The sequence below is a fragment of the Pleurodeles waltl genome, chromosome 1_1 (assembly GCF_031143425.1).
Source record: "Pleurodeles waltl isolate 20211129_DDA chromosome 1_1, aPleWal1.hap1.20221129, whole genome shotgun sequence".
In the NCBI taxonomy this organism is placed as follows: Eukaryota; Metazoa; Chordata; class Amphibia; order Caudata; family Salamandridae; genus Pleurodeles; species Pleurodeles waltl.
The window spans coordinates 911080869-911100892 of NC_090436.1; positions in this window are offsets into that span (position 1 = coordinate 911080869).

Below are 20024 nucleotides of genomic sequence, written 5' to 3' on the forward strand. Positions count from 1 at the left end.
CCTCAACCGTCGCCTCAGCTTCTACGCCCCCACCCGTCTCCTCCGTTCCTCGGGCCTCGCGCTCGCTGCCGTCCCTCGCATCCACCGCTCCACTGCGGGTGGGAGGTCCTTCTCCTTCCTGGCAGCCAAGACCTGGAACTCCCTCCCCACCAGCCTCAGGACCACCCAGGACCACTCCACATTCCGGAGACTCCTAAAAAACTGGCTTTTCGAGCAGCAGTAACCCCCCCCGCCCTTTTCCCCTAGCGCCTTGAGACCCGCACGGGTGAGTAGCGCGCTTTATAAATGTTAATGATTTGATTTGATTTGATTAAAAGAAATTGAAGATTGTGTCTAAGCCGGTTGATTCACAAGAAGGTTATGAATTATCTTTTTTACTTTAGATACATGTTTTGTAGCCTAAGAAATAACATATGATTGGATCCTGTCTCCTGCATGGTCACCACCAGCCTCACTGAACCTTCAGGGCTTCAGGTCAGAGAGCCCAGTACATATATGATAAAGACTCTTCAAAATTCAGCATAGAGTATTTCTTTGTAATGACACCATTGCAACGCATTTCAGTTTAGTTCATTAAATGAAACATTGAGTGATAATTATTGTTAGAAATGGGGTGTTTGGTTGGCAGTCAGGTTACGCCCTGTCCAAGCAAGGATCCTCACTCTAGTCAGGGTAAAGGAGAATCACCCTCAGTTAATCCACGCTCACCCCCTTAGTAGCTTAGCACGAGCAAGCAGGCTTAACTTCAGAAGCAATGTGTAAAGTATTTGTACCAACACACACAGTAACTCAGTGAAAACACTACAAAATGACACAACACAGGTCTAGAAAAATAGGAAATATTTATCTAAGCAAAACAAGACCAAAACAACAAGAACCCACCATATACAAGTCAAGTTATGAATTAAAAAGCAAGAAAGAGTCATAATACCTTGAGAAAACATTAAAAACACTATTAGCATTGAAAACTACCTGGGTAGCATCAAACTGACATTCACAGGTGAGTGTGCTTCTAAACAGGTTAGACATTTTTCACCCGCAAGCAAGACCTTGCATCGTTTCTCCTCCTCCCGTCGGGTTGGCGTGCGTTGTTTTTCCTCTCTGCAGGAGAGCGATGCATCAATTGGGGCAAGCACTCGGGTCCGGGCAGGCTTTGCATCTTTTTCCACGCCCAGCAAGGTTTGCATCGAAAATCCTGCTACACGGTATCAGCAAAACTGCCCTATGTGGGTTGCAATGTTATCAGCCTCCGTCAGCGGGTGTTGCGCGTCATTTCTCCAGCTGTGTGCATCGATGTTCCAGCCGCAATTCTGGTGTAGCATCGATTTCTGCTGCGGAGCTGGCGGTGCATCGTTTTTCAGCCGCATCTCAGAAGGTGCGTCAATATTTTCACCGCGCGGCAGTCTGTTCATCTACTTCTGAACTTAGAAACATGCATGCCAATGCAAATAGTGAACCAAGAGGGGGGTCAGTTGTCTTTTACCCCCTACATATGGCCCGGGGTATTACCATAAATGGAGTAACATTACAATCGTTGGTTTTTAGTGAAGAATAAACCCCTGAACTGATGCATTTAGAGGAGCTGTCATGTGATGATGAAGGAAAAAGAGGCACTGTTAAAAAAAAGTAATTTGCTGGGATCACAAAATATGGTTAAGCCAGGATTTCTTTAAAGCTTCCTAGTTTTATGTTGTGCAATTCGGCCACTATATAGCTATCATTTTCCTCTCTCCTGTTTTTGAAATCTTAATGCTCTGTGTTTAATTCTTTGAGGCACTAAATCAGTGCATGCACTGTGTCAAATACTTTGGGACTATGAATTTTGCACAAGGATAGGAGGTGGCAGTTTTTGGCTAGAGTGGTGTATTAATAGCGGAATCTGAAATTAAAGCTGAGCATCCATACTGATGCACTGAGACAGTTTGCTCCATGTAGCTAAAACTCTTTATTTATTGTTATTCATTCTTGAATAAACCATCCACCCACTTCTCACTCATCCAACTATCCATTCATTAATTATTTGCAACCATGTCTCCAATCTCCATCGATCCAATCAATGATATCACAAGGTTCTATAATGAAACGTGTTGTAAAACACTCCATATTTGGACTTTGTTTCATACATTTCTCTGCAGCCGAACCACCCCCACCAAAACACCTTCCCTTGTTCAGGCATTCATACTCCAATTCCTTGTTATGTACAATATTAAGGCAGGTCTGACAAAATGTTTGTTACCAGTCTAACACTGGTAACAACATAATTCATCATCTGCTCCATACTTTGCAGACTTAACAAAAAATGTATCTAGTTTAAAGAGATCAATAGTTCTTAAATTTGCTATACATAACTGACATTGCTGCGTCAGAAACTTAACGAAGGTTATCTGGTCACCTTTAGCTTTTGAAATCTGTAATAACCATTTTAAAAATGTAACAATGTTGTGCAGATAGTCTAAACATTGACAATTGATGGAAGTGCCTTTTGTCTGCAACAGGAAATAAAATGTAGCAGGTGAATAAAAAGATGATTTTCAATCATGATTTGTTTTTTTACAAGGAAGACAAATTCTTGCTAACATCACTGTTCTCAAACTGCAGTTATTTTTCGAAGACTTTCAGGCTCTGGAAAAAAATTAGAACTATGTTGCATTTCTGTTTATGGTCCCATGCTTTAAACTCTAAAATACGTATTTGTGCGACATGCATAAGATAAATATGTGCTGTTCTGTAGAACAGTTATGGTGATGAAAATAGATGTCTTTGCTGGCTGCATAAGTTTCTTAACACTGCCTCATAATTTACCCTCCATATAGTTCCAGTTGCCTACCAAACAGGCCATGGAAGGGCTATAGAAGGAAAGCAAGGGCAAAATAAACGCCCTCTTTAGCAGTGGGGGGAAAAGTTCTTAAATTCCACTTCTGTCTGCAACTCGACAGACAAAAACTCACACTTAACACTGGAGAAAGATGGGTTGATAGAAAAGGGAAATTAGAATGGAAAGTTAAAAGGAAAGATGGGTAAAAGGGTGAATGGGTGAACAATGCATGGGTGGGTAATTGGATGCATTGGTGGGTGGAAAGGATGGGTGAAACTATGCTTTGGTGGATGAAAAAATATGTGCCTGGGTAAAAGTGTAGATGGGTGAAAGGATGTCTGGGTAAGGAAAAAGTTTGGAGGCTGAAAGGATGTGTGAGTGGTTGAAAGGGTGGACAGGGAAGGATTCCTGGGTGGGTGATCGGATGTGTAAAATGGCAACTGGGTGAAAGAATGAGTGGGTGGGTAGGTAAATGGATGGATGGATACAAGGATGGTTGAAGGTGTAGTTAGGTGAATGGATGAATGAATGGATTGGTGAAAGACTGAATTGTGGATATAAAATGAATGGATCCCGTAAATTAAGGGTTAAAAGGTGGGTATTAGCGGGTGGATACAAGGATGAAAGAATAAATGAATAAATTCTTGGATGAAAGAAAACAGGGAGCTTTCCAGCAAGGGTTAGTCTCACCTGCTTCATTTGGTTGCCATTAGAGCTTTTGTTGAAAGTCGGGGGTATTCTCAAAGTGGGTGTCCATTTTCTGCCACATGTTTGATTGTGGACAAAGAATTTCATAAAAGATGACATGGTTATAAAAATATTTTGAATAATTGGTATTTAACCCATAACAAGTACCAAGTTTCAATAACCAATGTGCTTCTTACAGACATGCACAGGAATATTTGTGTGGGACTGGGATAAATACAGATGGGATGGAATAAAGACTGAAGAACTCACATGGAAAGAGACAGAAGGAGACACACATCAGAACGAGAATATAAAGACGCATAGACACGCAGCTTAAAGGTCTGCAGAGCTTTTGATTTTCACATACTTTTAGACATATACATTTTTCTTTTGTCCATTATTTATTGGAAAATGGACACTGCACAGTTTCAGAATTATTTTGTGTTTTTGGGTCACAAAGATTGCACCTTCATTTTTACATCTCTTGCAGTGAATCATATTTTCATTGGCATGCTATATTTTACATTCAGGCAAAACTTTTGTTAACACGTCCCTTTATGATATATTATTACACATCAGGACTCGTTTTAGGCCAATTAATCTTTTGACCCAGTTGAGAGACACCTTAGTACGAGGTAGCTAATTAATATATCAATCAATACATCAATCATGTCATCAATATTTATCACAACAATGCATTTCACTTTAGTCAGAGTCATTAATCAATTCAAAGACACTACCATGACCTTTCAGCCATGAATAACCACACCTTGTTTAGTAGAATTTTATGAGTTTTATTCCCTTTTAACTACAGTCTAATAGCAAATGCGTTAATCTCAACACCAAGAAACATAATAGCATAGTCACAATATGGCAACTTTGATAAGCTTTCATGAAGGCGAGAATCACAAACATCAGAACATAACACGGTGTGAACATAGATCAATTTTAGCAGAGTGTCAATAACACGTCAGTTCAACAAAGCATAGTTTCGGTCATTTGTCTATTTGCGTCAGTTTGATGAACACCTGTCTTAACCACTGACTAGCATTTGCATGTTGGGCTTCATCCAAAACAATTTAGAACACCAATTTGGAAAACATCTGGCTAAGGTCTCTGTCAAAAGCAAGCAGTTGGTACCTAGAAAGGAAAAGCAAACAGACAAATTACATTTGCATTGTCATAATTACCCTCCGAGGATTAGGTCAGCGCACAGGTTCAGTCTTCGTCTTGAGGACATCAGTCAAATCGCCATCAGTCAGAACTCAGCTCTGGGGCAAAAGGGCACTTCCCTCATAAGGAGGTAAAGTGTAAAAATGGACAATCAAAGGGCGAGAATGGTTTTAAACAAACCACCAAGTCACCAAACAGTGTGACAGAGTTTCTAGATAAAATCAATAGCATTCCCTACCTAATTCCTCTCTGACTTCCCGTGACATGGGTTTTTATCCCTTTTTCGATGTATATTCCCCCAAAATTCTACTGGACATTTGCTATACCCCACTATCTTTAACCTATCATAAAGCACATTAGATAATCTAACTCTTCACCCCATATTGTTTTACAAGTTTTTGATTGGTCTTCGTAATTGACGTCTTCAGAGGTGGTACGTCTGGTGTGGTTTCATCCTTCTGTAATTCCTTGCACATCTTTTGGTCAGCAGTTCCATTGCCTTCACCGGTTTGAATGACCTTGTACATTATATTAATCTACATTGTTTCATTTCTCTCGTCTGTGGACGAGGGGAGATGGTGAGAACGGATCTAACATGGTTACATTCATCTTCCATGTCGAAGAAAAGAATAAAAAGCGTCATGGCCCCTTGTGAGTCAGCACACTGGAAAATAGAAAAATGCATTTAATATGAGAGCCAGGCAGCTAAGCTTCGGCCCATGCTAATTTAAGACCTATGAGGTTTTTCAGTACAGATTTAATAACGCAAATGTTAGTGTAAACTTATTTAAACATAATATAATCACTTTGATCATTATTATTAGTCTATGTATACATTGGTGGCCACTCATCGTGGTCACAATTCAAGCGCACGTCTAAGCATAATTACTATTATTATGGTTTCTATGTGACAGCATCACATCTTAATTCATAAACATTTCATGTTAATATAGATTATATAAGCTACGCTCTCTCACTTTTACAGACATTGGCGGTCATTCTGACCCTGGCGGTTGAAAACCGCCAGGGCAGAGTGCCACGGAAGCACCGCCAACAGGCTGGCGGTGCTTCATGGGCAATTCTGACCGCGGCGGTAAAGCCGCGGTCAGAAAAGGGCAACCGGCGGTTTCCCGCCGGTTTACCCCTGCCCCAAAGAATCCTCCATGGCGGCGCTGCTCGCAGCACCGCCATGGGGATTCCGACCCCCTTCCCGCCATCCTGGTCCTGGCGGTAAAAACCGCCAGGAACAGGATGGTGGGAACGGGTGTCGTGGGGCCCCTGGGGTCACCTGCACTGCCCATGCCACAGGCATGGGCAGTGCAGGGGCCCCCTAACAGGGCCCCATAATGATTTTCAGTGTCTGCCTAGCAGACACTGAAAATCGCGACGGGTGCCACTGCACCCGTCGCACCCCTTCAACTCCATTCGGAGCCGGCTTCATTGTTGAAGGGGCTTTCCCGCTGGGCCGGAATGACCCCCATTGTGTTGATATTGTGGTGAGTCCGATATATAAACGCCATGAATTCTAAAATCTAATCAAAGAGCTTTCTTATTCACAGCCACAAACCAGTCAGCAACAGGATCAACTAACACATATTGAACATAGTAAAATCAACCCCCCAAAACATTCTATATTCTATTTTACAAACATTCCACAGCATCATAGAGACATGTGAACATACATTCTGAAGTAACATTATAGAGGCATGTGGAACTACGTATTGAAGTATCATCACCACAACATCTCCCTTCTTCCAAATAAACAAAGATAAGACTATACACTGTAGCTTACTATGAAGCTAGTACATTATGATTCTGCATATTTTACCCAATTATATAAATCAAAACAACAAGCAGGCACAATACACATCAATACATAACAGATTCAAACTACAAAATAAAACATGCATTATGCATCTCAAAATCTCACAGGTTTCCTGATTGTTCTAGGACTTTTGCATTTGACCACATTACTGTCTTTACCTGTACCCTGATGATAAATAATAATGTTTCAGTCAGGAGAAGCTATGTGATTACTGGAATAATCTGGAATAATTTGGAGACATTACATCACTACTGGAACCAACATCATTAGTTTTCACTGGCCTCTCCATGTTCCACCAATCATTCCCTTTGACATGGACAGCATTTCCAGATACAGCTTCCACTCACACAGAAGAACTGAATTTTGAAAACCTCTTGATAACTTAAGCAGGCTCTTTGTTGCACATCACATCCCCAATCGTTACCCTGTGCCTGGAATCATAATGGCCTTTCTTCCTAATTTGAAATGTTTCAATCTTAGGTCAAATGATACTATCAACATCCTTTTCATGACTGGTTTAAGGCTGGAATTTACCGCAACCAAGAAGGACACAACTTGTACACAGGTGCACAACCTCTCATGGCTTCAAATGGACTCATCCCATTTGTCCAATTAGGATATGACCGATGGGACCACAACATGCTTTCTAGTCCCTCAATTAGCTCGCTCTTATTCTGAATCACCCATTGCACACAATCTACTAATGTGGAATTAATTTTCCCAACAAGCCCGTTAGCTTGTGGATGATAAAGAGAAGCAATCCTTCTATGTTTGATAGAGTTTTTTTCTAAAAAATTCTTTCAGTTGGGACACAGATTGGACACCATTTCTTAGGGACACCTTTCTGTTAGAAAGACTGTCTTCAGAAATTCAATGACACGTTCTGTGTTGGGTTCTTCCATGAACTCCACCTCCTACCACTTGCTGTAGTAATCCAGCAAATTTCCATCTCTGTGGTAGAGAATTAAATGGCCCAACGAAATCAATTGCTCTTTTTGACCAAGGTCCATCAGGAATCACAGGAGGTTGGAGTGGAATAGACACAGTTTTGAAACCTTTATCACTATTAGCACAAATGACACATCCTATTACCACAATGTCATTATCCATACTTGGCCACCAGCCGTAAGCTCTGATTTTTCTTTTAGTGATCTTTGCCCCAAATGTCCCTCATGGGCAAACAGCATAATTTTCTCTTTCATCCCGCAAGGTGGTATAAAGTTGTCTTTTCACATCAACATCCCGTCATTCTTAAGAGTTAGCTCATATGCTATCTTGAAAATGGTTGAATTCTATCAGGCACTTGTTACTCTCTGGGCCAGCCTTCTTAACTGTAACAGGCAACATTTTTCAACATGTCATCCTCTGACACTGCAACTCTCCACTCATTCTTTATGAAACCACATTTGTTGCATACATGAATGGTGGCTTTTAGATATTCTTCATCCTTACATTCACATTGTCTTCACACTAAGAAACAGGATAATGTGACAGGTAATCAGCTCTAATATTCTTCCCACCAGGGATGTATTCAATCTGGAAATTATATTGTAGCAGTTTTGAACTCAACCTTGCTATTCTGGGAGTGCAATTTTTAAACACTGTTTCATTTAAAATGTTAACCAAAGGCTTGTGCTCAAATTTTAATGTAAATGTTCTTCCACAGTTAAAACACTTGGGAGCATATTTAAGAGCCACTAGTGCCATTTTAAAGCAACATTAGCATCATATTTTGACGCTAAAGTGGTGTCAGGAGGCAAAAAACGATTCACCATATTTACAAAGTAATGTAATGCAAGCATTGCACATCTTTGTAATCCTTTGTGCTACATTATTCCTGCACCAGGCATAATGTTTTCAAGGGGGCATTCCCCCGTTAGGGGTGGGGTGAAAAAATGGTACAAGGAAATTTTACTGATTTATTTGCATCAGTTTTTTCAGCACATTTAAAGCCTGCTCAGAGTAGGCATTAAAAGGGGGCATGCCATTGAATACAAGGGGACCCATGTACTCTGCAGGAGTAGCGCCAAAATTTTGACACTACTCCTGCAGAGTACATCAATATCGTAAGAAGGTTGACGCTATTGCCCCCTACCCTGCACCACGGTGTGCCGTATTTTAAATACGGTGAACACATGGTGGCAGTAGGGGGTGCTAAAGGGTGAAAGAAAGGTGGCACTGCACTGCGTGCAGTACCACTTTTCATAAATATGCCCCTTAAAGCATTCAACAGCTCAACAACATGTCAATAACTTTTTTCAATCACAGAGAAAATGTTTGCATTTTCTCTTAATGCTCTTGATGCAAAACTGATAGTTTTCTCACTACCCACCCCGTCCTGAGCAAGAGTGGCTCTCAGTCCCCCATTGCTCACATCAACTGTGATGATACACTCCTTGGTGGGATCAAATGTTGCTAAAACAGCAGAAACAAGATCACTTTTTAATGACAAAAGCTCATTTTGTGATTTTTCATCCCACATAAGTTTCTTTCTTTTCTTTAAAAAATACCTTAATTTGTCAGTTTTAGCAAAAATGTTCATAATAAATTTAGCATCAAATTTACAAACTTATAGATGAGGCAACTTGGTCACATGTGTCTGGGAAAGAAGCCATGTGGATGGCTTCAACTGAAATTGGTTGAGGTTGCACTCTATTCTCAGAAATACCATAACCCAGGTATTCTATGTTATCTTTTTTTCAACACACATTTGTTCATGTTTGCGACAATTCCAGATTGTTCTAGTCTCTGCAAATCCCCACTCATAATCCTGACAAGTTCTTCCACATTCTCTTCCATGACTAAGATATAACTTTGACAGGTGACCACTCCCTTGATACCAATCAGTAAGTGCCTACAGAAGAAACAAAAGTGGTAAGATGTCCAGATGAAGGATACAGCTCCACTTGATGGTGCACCGATGCCACCTGCAAAAGTGGTCACAATATCATTGACCCTGGGAAGTGAATGGGAGTTAACCCATGTGATCTTATTCAAGCTTCTGATATCAATACAGGCTCTCCATTGACCATTCTTCTTTTGTGCTATCACCAAAGGAGACAACTGTGAAGAATTACATTATCATCACACATTCTCTTTAAGATATCTGCTAAATCTTCCATCAGATTGAAAGGTACATTTCTTAGTTTGTGTTTAACTGGGTTAGCCCCATTCTGGACACAAATTGTGTGCCTAAACCCTTTGATCCTATCCAGCTTCTCACTGAATACTGACTTTTGGGTTTTTGCCCAAACATTGTCCTTCTTTAATGGTGTAGACGCTGAACCCTCTTTTGTGACCACAAAGACCTATACTTTCTTTCCTGGTCTAAGGGTCAAACAGAAAAGATTTGATGGTACCAACCTAAAATATTTAGCCATTACTTTGCTATGCAAACCTTCCCAAAAATTATCTTTCCTTTTGCTTTCCATAAGGAGTGCATAGCTTCTTGTCTTGTCACTTCTGTCTGCATGATTCAACCATGATCATTGTCATTCTTGCACAAGAATCTATCAATAAATATAACACTTTTCCGTCAGCTATGTTCTTGTAAGGATCAACACAGTTTGATTTACCCACCTTGAACCACCAATATCACATCTCTCCCATAACGGTGTTCATCTTCAGATGCTTCACTTACCTCCCTTTCAGGGTTCGATTTGATCCAAAAAGTTCTTTGCCAAATTTTCAGTTAGCTGCACCTAAAAACGCATTTTACATTTTTTTGTTTAAAAAAAAAAACTTTTCAAGCTGTTTTCTTTTTATATGCCCCAATTCAACATGGGCAAGGGGTTGCGCCGTACAAATTTTCTAGAAATGCCTTTTGTGCTAGAGTTTGCTCTTTGCTGGCATGTCACTTGGCAACTGCTCTAATTATCCTCAGCTTCATTCTCTGGCCTCGTAGGAGCGTTGCTATTGCCTAGCAACCAGAAATCCTGTGAGTGGCACACTGTGAAAAGGACATGCCCTTCGAGCTTGTGCTGGCCCATGTCCTGCAGTCTCCTCTCCAGCTTGTGCTGCTCATGCACATCAGTAGCTTAAACCACTTGTGATTGTGCTGAAATTCGGGAGTCAATTAGACTATGCCACTGTACTGAAAATAAAAAGATAAATAAAAAGATAAGACCCCTCACCACAATGCTGTGCACTGGCCTGATCAGATGGAGAAATTCAGTCCTTTCTCTGCAGTCTGTTCAAGCAACATTCTACATCTGTGCGATCTGAAGCTTCTCCTGGGTGGTCCTTTACTGCTCCTTGAGGTCTGTATCTTTTCCCAGGTGGCCTTTTCCTAGTAGTGGGTTCTTGATGGGTTGTGTCTAAAATCATTGCCAAAATTGTGGTGAATCTGATATGTAAACACTATCAATTATGAAGGTGTCACCAGGAAGCCTTATTATTCACAGCCACAACCCAGGCAGTGACAGAAGCAACTGTCACAGATGGAACATTGTACAATCAACCACCAAACATTCTATATTCTATTTTACAAACATCCCACAGCATTAAAGAGACATGTGATAATACATATTAAAGTAACACTCTAGAGACATGTGGAGCTACATGTTGAAGAATCGCCACCACAGAAATATACTTTCTGGCACAAAAACAGGCTGCTATATAAGCTAACATCTGAGGATTATTTTTCCGTCTTGTAGTGTAGAATTGCTAAGGCTGTGCAAAAGAATACCAGCATGTTGTTTTTCTGGCCTCAAATACAGTACTTCTGCCATTTGTAAAGTGGTGTAAATACCAAAATGTTATTATGATAGAACTAATGGAGTTACACAGAATCAAAAAATGTAAGTAACCATGTTTAAAGCTCTGGTGTAGGCTCACTATATCGCAATGGAGCAGCTTTTTAGTGTTCTGTGACCTTGGGGTCACTTCATAGCAAATGACTATTCAGTCTTTTTGTGGGATAGCAATATTCAATACGTGTTAGCTAAAGGTACTCAATCAATTACCTGATGTGGTGCATGCTCAGAACTGCTATAGTGCATGGGGCAAGCAGATGTTCTCTCCCCAGGCTCATTCAGCAGCTGCTCCATGATGACACCTTCAATGGTCTACTCCAGTGGTGTCAGCGGAAATATCTACCTCCTTCTCTCCGAGGTGCGGAAGAGTAATGATGGTAATGTTACCACAGAACATCTGCGTCTTTCTCTGTAGCAGTCTCAGAATCTGGCTGTCTTTGTTTTCTGGTTGACACAGGGGCATGGGATATGACCTCTCCTCAGTCAGACTTGACTTGACATTGGACATTGGACACTTCACAGGTCTTCTTACCACTCTTCCACTTTTTCTCTGCTTTCTCTGGCCCATTCCACATACTAGTTCGGTTCACCTCCACAAAAAAGCAGGCTCCTGCTGTACAAGGCTCCCTCTTCTACCCTCCCAGCAGGACATCAGCTCCCAGGGTCACTGGCATACTCTCAGCATCATCCAGTAAATCTTGCTGAAACTGGGCAATTTCACCTTTCGGAGACTAGCTATTAGCGATACTAGTCTTGGAACACTGCCTTTCTTTTCCATAAGCAGTGAAGCAGCTCAAACTGAAACCATTTGGGGATGTTTCATGATTACGTTTGTACATTATGTTTGTACTGTATTTCAGGCAGGGAATTTCCCCGTTTTCTTTCCATAGCAGGGGCTCTGGTTCTTTGAGACTCCTCAAACCAGGTAGTGACGATGCTGGCTCCAAGCATGAGTACACAGAAAATGCAAAGCATATGTGAAGCTCTGCATCTGGCTCTCATCTGCCTTCCAGGAGTGGCCACTCAAAGACAAAATAAGATCCAAGCTATCCCTAGAAACTTCTGTCTCACTAGAAACTCTCTCTGCTAGCTCATCCTCATCCCCACACCATTAACAAATGGCAATGCTCAGAAATGACTAATTAGCAATCCCCTGCTAAAAAAGTCATATATATCAATGTTCCCTTCAATGTTTTTTCTATGTGTGTAGAAACTAGATATTTTTGTGCACACTTAACTCAGTCATGTATCCAATCAAATAGTGATGCGAGGTATTGCATTGAGTTTAGTGATGAACTTACATCCACTTTGGGTGGGGGAGATTTGGGTTTTTCCTCAACATTCCCTAATAAAATGGGACTTTTATGAAGAATGTTTTCAGGTTCCTGCAGTCTTTTTGTCATTGAACTATATACCCAGTACAGGACTGTAAAAAGTGGTTGGGATAAACCTAAAGAGTGTATGTCCTAAGAAGCAAAGCTAACTGTTGCTAAGGACTTGTACAAATCAAACTGTCCTTCTCCTCTTTGAAGTGCAAATACCTAAATACTACTGTTATTGAAGACGTTTCCATTCCACCAATTTGTGTGAGAGTGGGGTCTGGTGAAGTTGGCTGGAATACATATGCAAAGAATGAATTGCTAAAAACCAAGCTGCAGCACATGACTAACCTGTAAAAAGACACAATAACTTAAAAAGGAGAAGCTTGAGTCCTGTACTTGGGGTGCCCAGTGAGAGCAGGAATTTTTCAACACGTTGAAATCCACAAAGGTCGATATGTTTACAAATCTTTTCGTGCACAATTTCTCTTTCATAGGTGGTATCCAGACCCAACCATCATGTGTTTTATGCCACTGTGTATGCATGTGTGTAAACTCATTTTCTCTCTGTGGCATGAGGGAGGCAACTGCGAACTCAATTTACAAGGAGCATTGGTACTGTCTCCATCCCTACACACTTCTATGTCTAGAGCTTCATCCACCTCCTCAGGAATGCAGACAATACACTGCCACCATTTAAAGGCTCTTTCACACCCTCAATCTCTTTCTATGTGAGACCCAAAACAACTGCATGAATACACACTTGCAGGCAATATGAGTCCTGCTTCCATACAGAATGCATGCACACACACACTCAACATTCAAACAGGGATGTCAGCATAAGGTCTGGTCATGACGTGTGAGAGGAACTTTATTTGAGAGTGCCTGTAGACATCATGTATATATCCCTGAACAGGTAAACGGGTCCGTTCAGGTACTGACCACGAAGAACACAGTATGCTGCAATCACTACTCACTGTACATTGCCAGGCACACAGACGATAGGCTCATGCCCATAGAACGGTAAGGTTTTGGCACTCCTCATTGAACTTAGAGTCAGGCTTTTGTCCTTTTGCACATGTAGGAGTTCATGTGGGTGAGGCTAATCATAATAAGTCAGGATAAAAGATTAATTTGGAATTGGGAGTTGGACTCGGAATGTTGCCATGCATGAAAAGGATGTGTACCCATGTTCTGAGTGACCCATTTCTAGGAACCATTTTTAAGGCCTGTAAAACACCAACACCAACACATGAGCAATAAGCAATCCCTACAAGTCATCTCACAATAGGAGATCTACAACAGGAGTGCAGAGAGAAAATCGGCCTGATCAAAGGCACCCAAGCACCACACCTGGAAGAATCAAAACAAATTCTTAAATGATTTACAGTAAATACTACAGAAGCAGCTATAAGGGACAAAAGCAGGTCAGGGCAATAAGGTATTTATACTGCCCAATTTTAAAGTAAAACATTTCCAGGAATGATGGATTGATATTATGGTATCATACTTCCAGATGATAGCAAGAACACTCACAGTCCCTAAATCCTGGAGAAAGAATATATATTCATATTCACACACGCCTTTATTCGGCTAAAAGCCATAAAAGGGAAATACAATCAAGCAATACAAAAAGCACATTAGTCCAGCAACAATTAATATTCGCTTAAATACTAAAATCAGACTGTCTAGATAATGGCCAATGTTAGTCTTAAAAGCAATAAATAACAATCAATTACAATATTACATTTTTATAAAACCCTTAAAATTAAAATTTGCCTCCCGTGCCATCAGGCACTTATTTACTTAACTAGGGGAGGACTATTTAATCAATTAAGTACAAAATAAATAAATAACTGGATCTAAAAGCTAGTTCCATAAGTGTCAGATGACAATTCTAAAAAACTTAAAAATCCTCCCAATAACTATGGTCGTTGTACTAAGGAGCAAAATAATTTTGTAATTCATGTTCTTCCCAAGCATTATCAATATCCCCTTGGCTAAATATATCCTTAGCTAAATGTATAACCAGAGTCCATTGGATTACAGAAGACGGCTCCCATTTATCATTTTGAGGACCGTAAGTTAACTGTGGGGGTTTTGTCTGAGTTAAAGCTCCTAGAGCCTCAGGCCCGCCTTGTCTCTGATAAATGAAATTGCTAGTAAAAACCGGCTTAAACCAAAAACAACATATGGTATAGTACTAGATCTCAAGAATCTAGCTGCTTCATTATAATTCCTGATTCCAACGTTCCTGCAAATAGGTCGAATCCATTTCCTCCTTGGTTTATCATAAGCTTTGCAGTTTAAAAGTACATGATCCGTCGTTTCAGAAGTCACCAAATTACACAGCCCACAAGTCACCTCATGTCTTCTCCCACTCAAGGGGCCCCATTTAGAAGTAAAAGCCCTAACCTGGAGAGTCCCATATCGGAACTTCATAAATAAAACTTTTGCTCGCCTAGGATGGATAGTATCTATCCATTCCTCAGCTCTCGGTAATGGTTTGATATCCAGGAAACTTAAGGTTAGTCTACCTAAATCCTTCCTGTAGAGAGGGCTGTTTAGAGTGAAGTCCCAAAATACTTGTTTTAGTCGAATCTTAGATTGTGTTGTGAGTGTATGCGGTTCTTCCCAATAAAATTTCAGCCCTAGATTGTAAAAGCATTGCCTTATATAGTGGAGCCACGGAAGGGAGATGGCCTTATCCAAGTCCATGATCTCGATTAGTGCTTGCCTATATTGGATCAATTCAGGGGTTGTCCAAAGTCTACACCAGTAAAGCAAGGGCCTCAGGGCTGCCAATTTACCTATTTGTTTCATATTAATATCATAGGTTAGAGGAATCAGTGGAGTAGATGGAGGGAGACCCAGTACCCCCCTCATAAAATTATTTTCCTGGGTAACCAGTGGGGTTAGATTTGTAAATCCCCAGAGTTCAGCTCCATATAAAGCAGCAGCCTGTGCTTTGCACCTATAGATCTCAAATACTGGTGAAACAATGCTAGATCTTGAACATTTGTAATTTTTACTAATCGCCATGGAACTATGAACTAAGGAGATAGCAGCTTCATTGACGTGCGGTGCCCATGACAACTTGGCATCAAGCAGTATCCCTAGATAGTTGAAGTTTTTTACTCGTTCCAATGCCTGCCCTCTAATCCGAATGTTTCTCTTGAGTGCTTTATGGGGATTAACAGTCAGGTATTTGGTCTTGATTGTGTTTATTTCTAGTCCCTTCATACTGCAGTACTCACTAAATTTATCTAATAGGGTTTGCAAGCCCATGGGTGTTTGAGATAATAAGATGGTATCATCTGCAAAAAGGAGGGCAGGAACTGGATCACCGTTCAATCTTGTCGAGTCATGATTACTTTGTTTCAAATGTTTAACCAGGTCATTAATATATAATGAGAAAAGGGTTGGGGCAAGCACACAACCCTGTCTCACCCCCCTCTTGATAGGTATTGGGTCTGTCAGCTCTCCCTTTGGACCCCACCGAACCTTTGCAAATGTATTTTCATGTAACCTCTCTAGCTGGCACAGGAGGTTCCCCGGCATGCCCTGTTTCCCTAGTGCTGCCCATAAGGAGTCTCTTGGCACCAAATCAAAGGCCGCTCGCAGATCCACAAACGCGCTATAGAGGTGACCCTTCCTTAGTCTAGTATATTTCCACATTATTGTCAATAGCCTAAAGGCCTGATCGACTGTACTCGTCTGCTGTCTAAAGCCTGCTTGATATATAGTCAATATGCTGTTTTCTTCTATCCAGCTACTAATTCTATTCAGCAACTGTCTAGCATAAATGTTTTGCATGACATCTATGAGGCTGATTGGTCTATAGTTCCCAGGGTCTTCCCTGGATCCTTTTTTGTAGACTGGGATTATTTCTGCCCCTTTCCATGTCTCAGGCACTAGACCTCCCCTTGCTATAGCGTTACTTAAAAGATTTATATAAGGTGCCCAAATTTCTATACTATTTTTAAACATATCGCCCGGGATCTTATCCAAACCGGGGGCTTTTCCTGGCTTGATTGCTTTAATGGCATTCACCGTCTCCTCCAGACTAAATTGTAACTCGGGTACGATGCCCCAAGTAGCTAGGGTTTTATGCTTGGAGGGATAGAAATCAAGACTGGGGGGATCAGAGTAAAGGTATGTAAAATGATTAACCCATGTTTTGGGATCTATATGATGATCTGTATTAAATATCCCCACTTTGCTGCCGTGGGTAACTATTTTCCAGAAGATCCTAGCGTCATTACTTTTTGCTGCTTCCAGCAGATCTTGCCATTTTTGATCCTCCCAGTTGTTTTGGGCAGTTGCCAGTGTTTTCTTGTAGCTGGCCCTTGCCTGTTGTACAGCTAGTTGATTTTTTTGCTTTAAAGCCTCTATCAGTACTCTTTTCCTCTCCCTGCATTTGATAGTATACCATGGATTACTTGGGGTGGTTTGCACCTTCTCTTTTTTATGCTTATGCTGTAACTGTTTGGTCAGGAAGGGTCTTAGTGCAGTACTCATTGACTGATGGATGGCCGTAATAGGGATATCAATAGGTTTATTTTTTGCATAAGGCTCCAAAAGATTCCCCCTCTTGTACATTCTGTACTTTATTACTATCGAGTTCTGCCAGGACTGCGTATTTATTGAAGCACACAACTTCACACTCCTGCATATGACCCTTCTTCCTGTTACTATCTATAGTGCATGGGTGTATGGATCGAGTTGTAGCATCCTTAGGGCTGCCTGTCCTAATATCAGTCGGTACCTCCCCCTCTTGCTGGCTAACAATCTCTATCAGTTTATCTTCCTCTAATTTGACTTTCTTTGTGTAATAGGAGGTAATCTTTTTATCAGGACCTTCCCTGATAGTGGCCCTATTACATAGTAGTGACTCTACCTCCTCGATAAGATCATCAATTTCAGCTATAGTGCAGTTCTCGCCCGCATTCCAAGTTTTTTTATAGATTTCTCCTTCCCCCTTGGGGGTTCTGATGCCTTACGTTTTCCCATATCTTGAGCCACCTATATAATACTTCGGCTCTAATGGAACCAGTCCACACTATGGCGGTCATTCCAACGCGGCGGGCGGCTGTAGCCGCCCGCCTGGCGGGAACCGCCGAATGACCGCCCGCGGTCAAAAGACCGCGGCGGTCATTCTGGCTTTCCCGCTGGGCCGGCGGGCAACCGCCAAAAGGCCGCCCGCCGGCCCAGCGGGAAAGACCCAGCAACGATGAAGCCGGCTCCGAATGGAGCCGGCGGAGTTGCTGGGGTGCGACGGGTGCAGTGGCACCCGTCGCGATTTTCAGTGTCTGCAAAGCAGACACTGAAAATCTTTGTGGGGCCCTGTTAGGGGGCCCCTGCACTGCCCATGCCAGTGGCATGGGCAGTGCAGGGGCCCCCAGGGGCCCCACAACACCCGTTCCCGCCATCCTGTTCCTGGCGGTAAAAACCGCCAGGACCAGGATGGCAGGAAGGGGGTCGGAATCCCCATGGCGGCGCTGCAAGCAGCGCCGCCATGGAGGATTCCCTGGGCCAGGGGTAAACCGGCGGGAAACCGCTGGTTCCCCTTTTCTGACCGCGGCTTTACCGCCGCGGTCACAATGGCCCAGGAAGCACCGCCAGCCTGTTGGCGGTGCTTCCGCGGTCGTTGGCCCTGGCGGTCGGTGACCGCCAGGGTCAGAATGACCCCCTATGTATTTATAAAAGAGATTAAAAGAAGGTCTAGTGGGGATAAACCTAATAAATATTAACTTCTCATATGGCAAACGTTAAATATAAATTTTGCACTCATAAATACAAGCAAACCTCTTGCAGAAAATGAAGAGGCAGAGACCCGGCCCAGCCCCACTCCAAAATCTAACAGATAATGATGAAAGTGCTACACCAATAAAGGGAGACTTCCGTCCTAAGGCCCTCTATAAAAAGACCTTTTTTAGGAGTAATTGTCGGCACAGTACCTTCAGGCAGCCATATACGTGTGAGCTGCCTAATCTGAGCGTCTTTATATGGATGTCAGGGGGTGGCCCTGCCCTGCCTCTTCCTGGCAATGACGGGCAAGGACGGGCCCGCCCTTGGCCCGGGCTTCGCCCGATCACCGTCCGCGCGCGTCCCACGCAGCGGGAGCGCTGTTGAAAGTTTAAAGGGCTCCTGCCCTGGACACACCTCCCAGCACTGACGCGCTTCCCACGGCGGCGGGAGCGCTGTTGAAAGTTTAAAGGGCTCCTGCCCTGGACACACTTCCCAGCACTGACGTGCTTCCCGCGGCAGCGGGAGCGCTGTTGAAAGTTTAAAGGGCTCCTGCCCTGGACACACCTCACAGCACTGACGCACTTCCCGCGGCGGCGGGAGCGGTGTTGAAAGTTTAAAGGGCTCCTGCCCTGGACACACCTCCCAGTACTGATGCGCGAATATAGCAATTCCCATGTGTGAGAAAGAAGACTTGAAAATTCACATTGGCTACAGGCCTATGAGTCTGATAAATGGTGAGGAGAAAATATTCTGTTAACCCTGCAAAATTGTTAGAAAACAGTATCCTTTTAGCCTCAGTGCAAGGTAGTTTTACAACTGGATGCTCAAACACGGAACATGTGTTAAGGTTTAATATTTATTATTGTTTGGTTGATTACAACATTTGCAAAAAAAAAATTCACATTAAAACGCAATTAGCAGCAACACATGCCAGCTAAAAAAGTGCACTATGAAAAATTTACATAAAAAAGTAAAAGTACATACAGAAATCAGAGACCTTGCATACACACAACAGATGAAATTCAATAGCCGTAGTGTACGCGTGAATACAGAACTGCTTCAAGTGTGACAGATAAAGTGCATAGGTAAGGTGAAGACTCCTTCTTGCCAATCCCCTGATAAATATCAGATCATTATGATGTCATTCACAGGATGGGATTTTTTTAGTATGGATGGAAATGGCCTTTCCGCTCTAGCAATCGATGTAACAAAGTTTCTCAAGTTTGCACGGGTGGATAGTAAGTACTTACATAAAAAGCGGTCCTATCCTGCATTCAGTCGAAAGTTCAAAGGCACTTCAATGGATACAAAAAATAAGGAGCTTACAGTGGACGAGTCCCCGGGCCTTGCCGAACCCCTGGCTGGATGTGGATTTGTAGGACTTGGAAATGGCTGATTCCCAGTTGGTCAGTTATGGCAGCTCGTGTCTCAAGTTTATGATTATCAACAAATTATGCTCTACGTGCAGAGAAATGCCTTTCATATACTTAGGTAGGAGGATCAATAGCTAAAATCCTTGTCTAAAATTTTTATAACAATCACGAGGGGGGGGGGGCCAGCAGCTAAAATCCTTCTGTAAAAATGTTTTAATCATGAGCAGTTATGGTGGAGTTTGCAGTCTCTTGTGCAAAAATGTGAGGTTATACAAAGTGCAGGCCATTCTAATGTGCAATTTCCCATTTGGGTGGACTCCTTAAAGA